This window comes from Equus przewalskii, chromosome 21 (genome assembly GCF_037783145.1).
Source record: "Equus przewalskii isolate Varuska chromosome 21, EquPr2, whole genome shotgun sequence".
In the NCBI taxonomy this organism is placed as follows: Eukaryota; Metazoa; Chordata; class Mammalia; order Perissodactyla; family Equidae; genus Equus; species Equus przewalskii.
In genome coordinates, this window is record NC_091851.1 from 6,484,076 (window position 1) to 6,497,648 (window position 13,573).

At 46.4% G+C, this 13,573-nt stretch overlaps 2 long non-coding RNA genes across 2 annotated transcripts in view; one reads left to right on the forward strand and one right to left on the reverse strand.

Moving 5' to 3' along the window:
• LOC139078133 (uncharacterized) lies at positions 1–6,034 on the reverse strand. The gene is made up of 2 exons (XR_011530931.1): positions 5,737–6,034; positions 1–637 (listed from the first exon to the last, which is right to left on the reverse strand). It is a non-coding gene; the product is annotated as an uncharacterized lncRNA (long non-coding RNA).
• LOC139078132 (uncharacterized) overlaps positions 5,910–13,573 on the forward strand; it is a 22,791-nt gene continuing 15,127 nt past the window's right edge. The window contains exon 1 of the long non-coding RNA XR_011530930.1: positions 5,910–6,467. This is a non-coding gene — a long non-coding RNA (uncharacterized lncRNA). The remainder of the gene's footprint in view (positions 6,468–13,573) is intronic.

The window sequence follows — 13,573 nt, forward strand, 5'->3', positions numbered from 1 at the left end:
TAATTTTTCAGCATCCATGAAAATAAATTTATTTTTTCCAATTAGTGAATTACATTGAGATTATATGTTTTTGAATCAAGTCTCCACTGCTTAGATAAATTCAACATATTCTTACTGAATTCTACTCCTAGATTTCATTTGCTAACAATCTGTTTAGAGTTATGATGTCTGTTAAATAAATGAAATTGCCCTATATTTATGTTTTTGTTATTTGTTTAGGAGCTAGGGTAACGCTGAACTCACAATGTTATAACTTTCTATTTTTTCCAATATTCTAAAGTGGTTTATGAGACACGGAAGTTAAATATTTTGTGCAGGCTTGGTGGAAAGCTTTCAGTCTAACTCAGGGCCTTGAGATTTTTAGGCATAAACCTTTGGCCTCCATATCAGTCAGGGCTCAACCAGAGAAACAGAACTAGTAGGAGACATATGTCAAGAGATTATTGAGGAGATTGGCATATGCGACTGTGGGGGTTGGCTGGGCAAGTCCAAAATCCTCAGGGCGGGTGACAGGAAGGCAGTCCGGCACTTCTCAGGCGCAGGCTGGAGCGGCTGCCCAGTGGCGGAATTCCGTCTGCAGGGGAGTCTCGGTTCTGCATGGAGGCCCTTCAGCTGGTTGAATCAGGCCGACCCGGACCTGCGAGGATAATCTCCCTTAGTCAGCTGATTAGCAATTTTAATCACACCTACAAACCACCTTCCCAGCAACAGCTGGCTTAGTGTTTGACTGAATAACTAGGGACTGGAGCCTAGATGGCTGACGTGCGTAAAAGACCATCACAGCCTCTATTACAGTGTCATTAGTAATTTATTCTTTTTTCTACCCTCACTTGAATGAAATTGGTAATACACCCCCATACATACTTTTTCCTTATTTGTATAAGGCTATGAAATTTTTTTTGTGTGTAACTTTTGCCTGTTGCATGAGTTTTTGGTTTCTAAGATTCTTGTGATCTTCCTTTTTCTTGTTTATGTTCAGATTTGGTTGTTAATCTCACACAATTCTTCTGGTACGTTTGAAAGTGCAGCTGGCCTGTGGTGAACAAGGGCCTCCCCGTCAGCACGCGCCACAGTGACGAGTGTGGAAGAGCTCTTCACTGTTCTCTCAGGCAAGGCTGAGTCCTTCTCCCCGCCCCGCCCCGCTGCCCCAACACGGCCTCCGAGGGGCGCCAGAGCGACCTAAAATTTATGTCTGCATCACGATCAGACCACCAACCCCTCACTAGGACCCCTCCCAGGGGAGGAAGTTCCTTTAAATGAGGTGGATTGGAAGTGAGGAGGGGTCAGTTGATTCATTCATTACGTTGATTTTTAAAAAACATTTAGCAGATATGAATTCGGTACTTATTATTTACCATAATTTCTATTTGAATGTCAGTTCTCACCCCCGTAATCTGGGGTCCCCACTTTTCCAGTTTGATGGTGACAAATGGCCCAGTTTTTAGATCGATTCCTTCCAATGCAGCGAGAGCCCCAGAAATTTTACTTTTGTCGCAAACACTCAACACCAGACATTTTATTCATTTCTACCCAACCCCCTGCCCTGTTTTATCCTGCATCTCCTCGGCAGAGACTTCCTTTCCCCCATCAAATGGAGAAGAGACAATCCTGGGGAGTATTTCCCAAACCTGTGTGCTGTGGCCGCAGAGCGACCACATTCTCCAATACGTCTTTCTGCAAAATGTCTGCTACCGGGCTCCACCCACGCGCTCACCTGCAGGTATTGTGGGTTCTTTTCCTATTTCTTTTTTTCTCATTCCATCTTCAAATCCCCTTTCCTACTTTCTCCAAGCATAAAGAGGAAACTGATGAAATCTGGTTGATTATTCTTCTCTCTTCCCAATAAGTAGTTGTTAGGGAGGGACCACCATTAGAGGGACATTTGTGTCTTTTCCTTTGGCAAGTATATCCTGTTCCTCAGTTGTTTTCCCTTCAGATTTGGGGGTACTGGGGACGTGCAGAGTTTGACCATACACATCCTTCCCCGAGGCAGCTTTGATGAGGGAGGGCTTAGCCTCACGGAGCGTGAGACACATAACTCCTAGAAACTTCCGTCTCTGAACACCCTCTGCTCTAAAGTTTGGATAGTGTGGGTATTTTGTGTGTTTTTACTTATTTCTTCATAATTTTATTGGGTTTAGTGGAGGGGACTTGCTCTCAGCTAGTGTAATACGACCATCTTAGCCCAGCAGCCCTGTTCATTCCGGAATCCTAGACTGCGCTCCCTGCTCTGCGACGTTTCCATGGCAGCGCCGCAGCTCCCCACAGCCGCTCCACTTCGGAGACTCTAGCCTGCGGGAAAATTGCCGTCTCTGGTATTTCTCTGTCTTGACCCAGGGCCTGGCAAAGCATAGATGCAGTAAATACTTACGTAGATTAGGCATTTGTTGCTGCATAACAAATTACTCCAAAACTTAGTTGCTTAAAACAATAAAACATTATCATCTTAGAGTTTCTGTGGGTTAAGGATTCAGAAGCAGCTGAGCTGGGTTGTTCTGGTTTGGGGTCTTTAGTGAAGTTGCAGGAAAGATATTGGTCAGGGCTCAGTCATCTGAAAGCTGGCTGGGGCCAGAGGATATGCTTGCGAGACGGTGCGCTCAGTGGTGCTGGTTTTTGTCGGGGGTTCCATTCCTCCCAATGTGGGCCTCTCTGTGGGCTGCTTGAGTGGCTGCACAGCACGGCAGCCCGCTTCCCCTCGAGTGAGCAATGGCGGAAGGCATCCGTCTTTTGTCGCCTTGCCCCGGGATCACACACCATCATTTCCACTGCCTCCTATCAGGATCTGCTCCGTTCAGCGTGAGTGGCAACTCCACGAGGCCCTGACTCCCAGAACATAAGGGTCAGGAGGGGCCGTTTTGGAGGCTGACTACTTGAGTGAGCAGAGGAATAGAATGAATAATGAGTCAATGAGTAGATTGTCTAGAGAATAAAGCTTTGCGCTCCATGGCAGCTGTCAAAAAGCTTCAGAACACACCTTCCTTCCTTTTTCATGGTCGGCCACCCGAAGCAGAAGGTTATTATGTAGATAAACATAAAAATATAAAAAGCACACATCCATAAAGTATTAAGAGTTAGATATGGACACTTATGAGATACTTTTAAGTGAGCAATTATACAACGAATAGATGTGGATGTGGCTCCTCACATTAGGAAAATGCAACTCGATTTCCCTGTGCCCCCTTCTCCTCTTTCCATCTTTCCATGATCAGTGTTATCTTTACATGGTAATCAGAAAACAATCATGATGTCACTGAGCTCGCAGGCCCAAGCCAGATAGAGGGCGCCTCAGACCGGGCACCCGCTTTCCTTCCTCACGCATGTGGGCGAGGTGGAAGCCAGATAAAATCTGAGAATATTGGCCAGACTCTGTCAGTATGCACAGAGAATGCAGCTCACACATGATTTCCTCATCTCAGCTCTCCCTGCACCCCACCCCCAGCCACCATGCCCTTCTTTGGAGAAGCTGTGTTACCGAACCAGATTCGTTTTTGCCCGCCACCCGGAAAGCCAAACACCTAAATGACAAGATTGAAGCAGAGAGAGGGGGGTTATTCACAAGGCAGCCACGTGAGGAAGCGAGAGCATGAGCCTCAAATTCGCTTCTGAAAATAGGGACTCGGATATTTACGGGATGGGGGCAAGGTAGTCTGAAACGTGGAGAGAGGTGATTGGAGGTGAGGAGAGGTGAGGTGATTGATGATCCACGCAAGCGTAGTCAGACTCCATGCCTCTTCATAGGACCCATGCTCACAAAATGGCAGCATTAGCATGATCTGAGAGTGGAGTTTTTAGCCTCTTGACGTCAAAAGGTCGCCTATTGGACATCCGTGCGGGCCCAGTTGATGGGTTGGTGGTCTCCATCGGCCTGAAGAGGACAAGGAGTTCTAATTCCTGAAAAACAGCTCACACACCCATCACCATGGAGACCCAGGCTCCAGGGGGATGTGATCTATAGGAGCCTAGTGGGAGTCAGACAGCATATTGCCTAAGCAGCACAGGTAACAATGGGGGGGGGGGGGGCACCTAAAAGCTATAATCAGTAATTACAAAAAGGAAAAAAAACCCTAGTACCTAGATACTTAATCATCAATGGCTGTTTGCTGGTTTCAGCTGCTTGTGATGGTTAATTTTATGTGTCAACTTGACTGGGTTATGGAGTGCCCAGATATTTGGTTAAATATTATTTCTAGGTGTGTCTGTGAGGACGTTTCTGGATGAAATTAGTATTTGAATTGGTAGACTGAGTAACGCAGATGCTCTTCCTAAGGGGGGCAGGCCTCATCCAAACTGTTGGTGGCCCAAATAGAGCAAAAAGGAGGAGGAAGGGAGACTTTACGCTCCCCACCTGCCTGCTGGGCTGGAACATCAGTCTTCCCTTGCTCTTCAACTGGGACTTACACCCTCAGGGCTCCCGGTTCTCAGGCCTTTAGTCTCAAACTGGAAATACTTCACCAGCTTTCCTGGGTCTCCAGCTTGCAGGCAGCAGATGGTGAAAATTCTCAGCCTTCATAATAGCACAAACCAATTCCTATAATAAAGCTCTCTCTGTACATATATACAGACATATATATCTCCATATGGATATATACATATATATCTCTCCTATTGGTTCTATTTCTCTGGAGAACCCTGACTAATAAACTGCTTTAGTTTATTGTTTTTTTCTTTGCTATTACAGCACTATAGCCACTCTTCTTTTCCTTCAAATTGGGGGTATAAAGTGCTGGGGAGCAGATCTTGTAGGTAGAATTCTAAGATGATTCCCAGCAAGTCACTCTCTGGAATAGTTCCCTTCAAGGAGAAGCCTGTGAATATTATGAGATGTCATTCCTCTAATTACGTTATGTTATGTTGCAAGAATGGAGGGATTTGGTGATGTAATTAAAGTCCATGATCAACTGACTTTAAGTTAATCAAAAGGAAGATTATCCTAGGTGGGCCTGACCTAATCAGGGGAGTACTTTAAAAGAGCATGTAGAGGTCAGAGACTTGAAACAGCAAAGTTTCTCTTCTGTCGGTGTTGAAGAAGCAAAGGGCGACGCTGTGGGAGGGCCACGGTGTGGGGACTGGCATGCAGACTCTAGAAGTTGAAGGCCTCAGTTCTACGACTGCCAGGAGCTAAATTCTGCCAATAACCAGCGAGCTTGGAAAAGAATCCCAAGCCTCAGATGAGATTACAGCCCCAGGTGACATGGTGACCGGAGCCTGGCGAGACCCTCGGCAGAGGTCTCGGCTAAGCTAAGTCAGACTCCTGACCCCCGGAAATGGCAAGAATAATAAACGCGGGTTGTTACAAGCCACCAACTTTGTAATAAAACGTTACGCTGCGCCACGCTCTTCAAAAGGAGGTCTGTGCAATGTTTTCTGTAAACAAACTATTAATTCCAGCTCAAAAAGATAAGGATCTTGGTTTGGAAAGTGGAAGCCCTGAGTCATAAGCTCACGCTTTCACCGCGTTGACCGCCGCAAAGCTCCCCCGGTGCAGGGAGCGGCCTTTCTCAGGACCCGGAGCCCGCGGGGAGCGGGCGGGGCTCCTTGCCGCCCTCGCGCTGGCCGGTGAGGGGACCCCGCCCCGCCCCGGCCTGACGGGTCTGGACTCCTGCTTCCCACCAGGGACGAAATGCCTGCGGCAAACGCCCCCGACAGTCCCGCCGTCACCCCCGCCCCCGCCCCCGCGCATCCCTCCGGCGTCCGGCTTGGCTTCGGGCCCGACAACAAACTCTGCCGGTTTCCAACCTGGCGAGCAGCCGCCTCCGCTGCTCGAGTTTTCAGGCCGCAGGGCCCGTCACCCTCAGGGGGGCGTGTGACAGTCGTGTCCCTAAGTCACTCCTCTCCCCGCGGACCAACACTGCGCAGTCTGTCTCCTCTTGGACCAGCGCGTGGATAAATCAGTGAATTGTCTTCTTTTCGTTCCAGCGCCTTCTCCTTCCACGTGACGGGTTTTCAGGTCGCGGCCGCTCCGCCCTCCCTCGGGAGCCTCCAGCGGCACCTGTGGCCGGGATGGCCGGCTCCGCATTCCCGCCGCCGTCTCCCTACCTCCTGACCCTGCGCTTGCTCAGACCCCCTCTCCGGGTCCCCAGCAGCCTCCTTCCTCATGTCCTGCCTGTGCCCTGCCCTCCTCCGGGTGGCCCACAGCTGTTCTCACGAGAAATCCCTGTGCCCTTCCCGAGCTGGCCCGGCACTCCTGAATGAGCAGCCCTGGCCATCACTCCGGCCTCCGCCCTTGCTGCTCCTCGCCGAGACTGTACCCGGGCCGGAGGAAGTCACCTGGGCCTGCTCTCAGCTCTGGGCCCCTGCCCGGGTGGCTGCCCCTCCCGTTCGGCCGCCCCCGCCCCAACCGCCGCTGCCTCTCCCTGCGGCAGAAGGACCAGCGCCTCCTGCACCTGCCGGGTCACCTGCGCGGCTCCCGGGAGACTGAAGAGATGCCGACACTGAGTCTTGCATCTAATTCCAGCTTCTGGCACATGGTAGGTTCTTAAAAAAAGTTCAGAAAACACGCTGTGGCTTTTTGGTCTGGGTGAAAGATCTTCTAGCCGAACGCAAGGCTTCCCAGCACGGCTGTCTTGGCTGTGCAGTTTAAAAACACATTTCTTATTCTTTTAGCTGATACTTCTGATATACAGTTGGAGATAAAAATTAAAGTGTATCTGTCAGTAGACTAGAAAATATTTGGGTATCAAGTCTTTTATAACCTAAAATTGTCAAAATAAATATTTTAAACTTCAAATGATACCCTGGTTCTGTGGGTTTGTGTGTTGTAAGACGGGTAATGTTGCCTCTTAGACACATTTATTGTCAAGGTAGATATTTAGGCTTCATCAAATTTTCACAGACCAAATGATTTACTATGGAAATAATTTATTGTTCTTGTAAAACAATACCTCTTTATTGTAAGAAATTAAAACAACGCAAAAAATTCAAATAAAGAAGGAGAAATTGCTGAAATACCACCATCCAGAGATGGTCAGTTTTCCAGAGGCCCTCTGTGCATAGACTATTCTCCATCAATAGTTTGTTCAGTAATATATTGAAAGCTATTTTCTTGTAAAAAAGTAATGTTGATTTTACTCCTTATACCAAGAAATGTGTTACCTGTTGTGAAAGAAGGAATCTTATTTCACTTGCTTCTCCTACTCTCTTCTTTCCTTGAATTCCTCAAAATCAGGGTCAGCTTTTACAAGGAAATAGAAATGATTCAACAAGAAGGCATTTAGTGAGCATTTAGTGTGTGCCTGCCCTTTGGGGACAGGAAGAGTGAAATAGTGTGACCAGGGTTTGCCATGACCTGTGGAGGGAGAGAGAATGCAGCACACCGAGAATTTAACGCACGCTGTATCAGTCTGAATTCGTCCCCTGCCCCGTGGATTGTGAGGCACCCCTAGGAGAAGGATGCCCCCAGTAAATTACAGTCAGCTTCAGGCACCTTGTACTTTCAGCCTTCTGGTATGTGTGTGGCTTTGACCATCTCTCCCTTTATTCAAATCCCAACAATGTCTTCTCTCTCTCTTTTTTTTTTTTTTTTTTGAGGAAGACTGGCCCTGAGCTAACATCCATGCCCATCTTCCTCTTGTTTATATGTAGGACGCCTGCCACAGCATGGCTTGACAAGGGGTGCGTAGGTCCACACCTGGGATCCAACCGGCGAACCCGGGCCGCCAAAGTGGAACGTGCGAACTTATAACCGAGACACCACCGGCCAGCCCCAATGTCTTCTCTTTTTAATAAGACCTGGTCAAGGGCACACCCAAACACAAGACGACTTGCAGGATGGAAAGCTTCTCTCTGAGGCCTAACAAAAGCTGAAAATTCTACTCAGGCTGCTTCCCCTCTTCCTTACATGTCACATTTCAAGGTTCTGAAGCAAGAATGCACGATGACTTCACATTGAATTGAAGTGGGCAGCGTGCCCAGTGATTTTCATGTGTATGCCATTTTGATGTCCTGGTTAGATGGCAGCACCTCTGACCGCACGTTCCCATGTTTCTCCATTCTCTAGGGAGCAAAGGCAAATAGCACCAAGGAATTTTATTGTTTTGTTGTTTTTTTGTTTTGTTTCATTTTATCCCCCCCAAATCACAGCAGAATTGCACAAGCCAGTGTGTGACTTTTCAAGCCAGGGACGTTGCTTAGAGGCGCTGGCACAGTGGGGCTGCAGGGTAAGCACAGTTCCTGACTTGTTGCCTCATTTCACCCCGTTGGGTCTAAGTGAGTGGGATGCATTTGATATCGACCCTTTGATATCATTTGATATCAGTTTCCCCACATTAAACCCAGCACATATGGGGTTAAAACCAAAATACTCATTCCCTGCTTACTCTCTGGCTTCCTGGCTCCAGAATCTACTGTCCTCCATGGAGACAGACACTGCCAAGGACAAGCACCTGGATTATCTCCTCCCCACAAAGAGATACAGGCTGGTGGGGAAGCTGCTGATCAGCAAGGCCATATGCTCCCCTCCCCTACCTAAAACCCCAAATAAAAACCCTTCCTTTTAGCTTTTTGGGGAGTTTGGGATTTCAGTGTTAGCTGCCCTCTCTCCTTGCTCAGCGCTGTGCAAAAATAAAATTCCTACTTTCTTCCACCACACCCGGTGTCAGAGATTGGCTTGCTGCGCAATGGGTGAGCGAACTCACTTCAGGTTCGGTATCACATTTACTAGGGGGAAAACAGCTACATTTTCAGTTTTTTTGCAGTTAAGAAAGTTAAACCAAACCATTCAGAGCCGTTGGCACGTTTTGGAGAGAGAAATCACCTGCGATGAGGCCCACTCTGCTGTGTCGTGTCCCTGGGCTGAGCTCTGGTCCTACGGCCTTGCCCTGTTACTTATTCTCTGTCTCAGCTGCTAGGGAACAAGGTGCCCGAGAATCCGCCTTGACGCTGCCTCAGCTCTCTCCTCTCTCTCCCACTCCCCCCAGTCTCCAAGCCCTGCACACTGCGTCAATTCCTAAATTGTTCCCGGCTCCTTTTCCTCCTCTTTCTTCCTGCAACCACTGGCTTAGCCAAGGCGATCTCTTGAGGGTTTGATAAATTGCCATCTTCTAGAGCTCCCCACCCCTGACGCTGATGACTCTCAATGCCATCCTTTCAGAGTGCCAGAATGGTGCACACAAAGGTGACTATGACAGTGACAGCTTAGACTGTCTCAGTGGTTTCCCTCCCCTTGTCAGGAAGGACAAGCTCCTCACGAGGGCCTCACCCGCTTCACCCTCAGTTGCCTCATCTTCCCTCTCCTCAGGATCTGTCACCAGCGACTCGTGCTCAGGCAAAACTCAAGACTGGTAGCCCCCTATAAACAGCAAGCAGAGCCTGAAGGCGAGTGTGCACGATGTGGGTTTACCCAGCTCTGATCAAACAGAGCTGGTCATGAGCTGGCAAGAGGAGGAAAAGCAAGCAGATATCCAAGAAATTAAAGCCGTCGCTCCTCACCTCTCTTAGAACTCAGACTGATCCCCTTGTTTCCAGAAGTTGAGGAGTCCCCACGTCAGTGGAGCATTTTACTTACTTGTCCAGGCCCTGGAGAAGAAGTCTGAGACTGGGCAAGCTGACGGCAGTGTGGCTGCAGCATAACAGACATGCACCGTGTCACTTACATGGAGTTGAGGTGGCCTTTATGTGTCAGATTTACTAGAAATGTAAAAGGGACAACTCTAATATAAAGTATTAAATTATTAGATGTTCCAAAAATATTTATGCTAAGCATCAGATTTTCTTGGTGTGTGAAATGTGTGGAATGACTATCACAATTCCAGGTTTTTATACTGGTTGGCACAATTTTAATCTGGGAAGACAGATGTTCTGCACTTCTGTGTTTCTCCTTAGGAATTATTCATTCACACATTGAATCACTTTTCAAAATGATAAACTTTTATAGAGCACACATCAAATGCAAGGTGCCATAATAACTTTTTTCAAATAGTTTTCTTGAGGATTTAGGGGTATTATATGATTAATAAATGGAGAAAAGAAATGTTGACATTATGCTACAATGACAGGAAAAAGCTGCCTGGGTCAAGTTAGACTGTCACTCTGATAAGCTTTTTCTCTGAAAACTGTTGGACTGAGATGTTAAAAATGACATAAGGATATTGGGTAGAACATCATTTAAGGACCTCCACAAACTGAGATCCTTTAAGCCGTCTGTAACTTAGAATATTTTCACTTAAAATGGTGTTTGCTGTGGTTGGTTTCCAGGTGACCCATAAGTCACCTGTGCTCACAGTGTTCCAGAACCTCCTGTCTCACGTAACAACATACCTAGAGGTCGCGGCATTCTGAGTTCTACGCAACTAGGGCCCTAGGCACACAACCACTCCAGTCTGAAACTGGCTTCTGAGGAGGGTGGGGCTCTCGGGCTTGATCCAGTGATGGGGACATCACTAACTGGTGGCCAGGGCCCCAGCTTCAGGTGTCCTGGGCCATGAAGGTAAATCTCTGTCTTGCTAGAGTGTCTCCAAAACATGATTTTTCATTTTTCTTCAGTTTACTTCTCTGAGTTGTCCCAAGAACTCAGCCCCGTTGCTTTTCTCTCCTGTCGACTTTAAATGTCTCAGACCCAGATTTCTGCCTGTCCTGGGCCACCTACAAAATTGAAGAGAGTCTCTTGTTTCTCCCAACATTCCAGTCCCTCAGATATGTTCATAATAACTTTAGAAGGCTTCCTTTACATAAAAGACACAGGCGAAAACGTCCTTCCTCTGCTCGCCCGCCTCCTCTACTTGATCCTGAAGTAGAGGATCCTGAAGTAGAGGATAGAGAAAAGGGCATACGTATTTTCAGGCTTTAATTGCACAAAGAACTGGGCAGACTCCTGCCTTTCCAGGGAAGAACGAGACTCCACAAACTGCTTGTTGTTTGGTCCCAGGGCAGGAGGTGGGGGCTTAAGAAGGGCAGAGCTGGGGCCAGGGGAGCAGCGTTGGAGGAGAGAAAGGAGGGACTGTGGGCTCCAACACCACCCCCAACACACACACACACACACACACCTTCCTCTTGCTTGTTCCCTTCCGCTGCTGAGGACCCATTCCTGGGTGAACTGGAGCTGGGAATTGGCACGTGGTGGGAATCCATAGTTTGGGGTGGCACAGCACTGGTCCCTCAGTTGGGCAGACGGGTGTGTTTCTGCAAGGAAAGCTCTTAAATACATCGATCATTTAATGTCAATGAGAGCCTAAAATTGTATACATTTCTTAAAAATACATATTTTTTTGGTCAAGCTTTCATTAGTATGCAAACCCAGTCTCTCTAACATGTTTCAGATAAGGCCTAATAAATGTCTGCATGGAATTTGCGCAGTATTTCAGAGTCTGCTTCACTTTCTCTTTCCCTAAATTCCCCCTCCCTATCGCTTACCCAGCCCCCGTTTCCCGCTCATCTTCATGTCCCCTGGTCATCCTCCTCTGCACCCCTCCTTCCTCTCCTCTATTTCTAACGGTGACCTCTCCTCACCCTCTTTTCCCCTCCCTCTTTCTTTTTAGAGGCAGTATTTGGTATTTACCTTGATAAATAGACTAATTGCCTTAATATGTCCATTTGTCTTTCTCAGTGAAGACTCATATTAATGTGTCATGGAGAGATCCCTTATTTATTTAGGGAATATGAATTTGAACTGGCCCACTCACCTCATGTGGATATAAACTCACTAGTTTTAACAGAAAATATATGTAAATTACACTGTTTGTTATTTCAGTTTCAATTTTCACACAGTATAGGAACCCAGTTACTGAAAAATGTAAATGTGTCTTGTGTATGGAAGTTTCACTCCTGGAGCTCTCACTAAACCCGCATCCTCTCCCCAGGGGAACAGCTGGAAAGGTTTTATTCTCTTAAACCACATGGACATAATCAAATATATGCATACCTGGCTGCCAGATGTGATGTGCTTACTTACATGTCTATTGTATACAATAGGGCTGATTTTCTTCAGTGGCTGGTGGGCCTTTCTGAGTGGTCAGTCCTAATAAATGGATGACTAGCAGGATGGTAAGCACAGGCACTCCCTCCTGTTCACAGTGACGCTGGGCCTGTGTAAAGGGCTTGGTGGTCATTTCCCTGGCTTTGCTCTAAGGAGCATGGGTATGGAGCAGGAAGGTAGGCTCCTTCCAGACTATTGAGTGGGTGAAACAATTTAATTTACTTCCTCCAGGACAAAGCTGACATTCTTACTATTATCCTGTCCACGTGCCTTGAGGTAGCCCAGAGTGCTCTGTTGTTCATCTCTGAGATCCTCACCTCCATACTAGACTTCTTTATAATTAATTCTATCTCTTTACTTGTTACAGATCTGTTCAGATTTTCTATTTCTTCCTGAGTCAATTTCTGTAGGTTGTCTTTTTCTAGGAATTTGTCCATTTCATCTAGGTTATCTAATTAGTTGAACAGCATACAGTTGCTCATACCATTTCCTTACATTCCTTTTTACGTCTGTAAGGTTAGTAATAATGTCCTCACTTCCATTTCTGATATTAGTTATTTGCATCTTCTCCCTTTTTTTTCTCGGTTTCACTAGAAGTTTGTCAATATTGTTGATCTTTTCAAAGAACCAACTTTCAGGTTCATTGATTCTTTCTATTGTTTTCTATTCTCGATTTCATTTTTCTCCACTCTAATCCTTATTATCTCCTTCCTTCTACTAGCTTTGGGTTTAGTTTGATTTTCTTTTTCTAGTTTCTTAAAGTGGAAGTTCATGTTATTGATGAGACCTTTTTAAATTTAGGCATTTTATAGCTATTAATTTCTCTCTAAGCACTGGTTTCACTGCTCCCATACATTTTGGTATGTTGCGTTGTCATTTTCATTCATCTCAAAGTACTTTCTGATTTCCTTTGTGATTTCTTCTTTGATGCATTAGTTATATAGAAGAATGCTGTTTAATTTTCACAGATTTGTGAATTTTCCAGTTTTCCTTCTGTTAGTGATTTCCAGTTTCATTTCACTCTGGTTGGAGAACATTCTTTGTATAATTTCAATCCTTTTAACTTAACCGAGACTTGTTATGGCCTAATATATGGTCTGTCTGGAGAATGTTCCATGTGCACTTGAGAAGAATGTGGCTTCTGCTGTTGCTGTGTGGCGTACTCTATGGAGCTGTACAGTCTGTCAGGTCTAGTTGGATTATATAGCAATCAGTTTCCTGTTTTCTTGCTGATCTGCTAATTGTTTTATCCATTATTGAAAGTGAAGTATTGAGGCCTCCAATAATTATTGTTGAATTGTTTATTTTTCCCTTCAAGCCTATCAGCTTTACTTTACATGTATTTTGAGGCTCTGTTTTTGTTTTTTTTTGCTGATGAAGCTTTGCTCTGAGCTAACATCTGTTGCCAATCTTCCTCTTTTGCTTGAGGAAGGTTCGCCCTGAGTCATCTGTGCCAACCTTCCTCTACTTTGCATGTGGGTCACCACCAGAGCACGGCTGTCAACGAGTGGTGCAGGTCCACGCCTGGGAACCAGACCCAGGCCACTGAAGTGGAGAGTGCTGAACTTAACCACTAGGCCACAGGGCTGGCCCCTTGAGGCTCTGTTTTTAGGTGTGTATATATGTTTATAATCATAATATCTTCCTGAAGAATTGGCTCTTTTA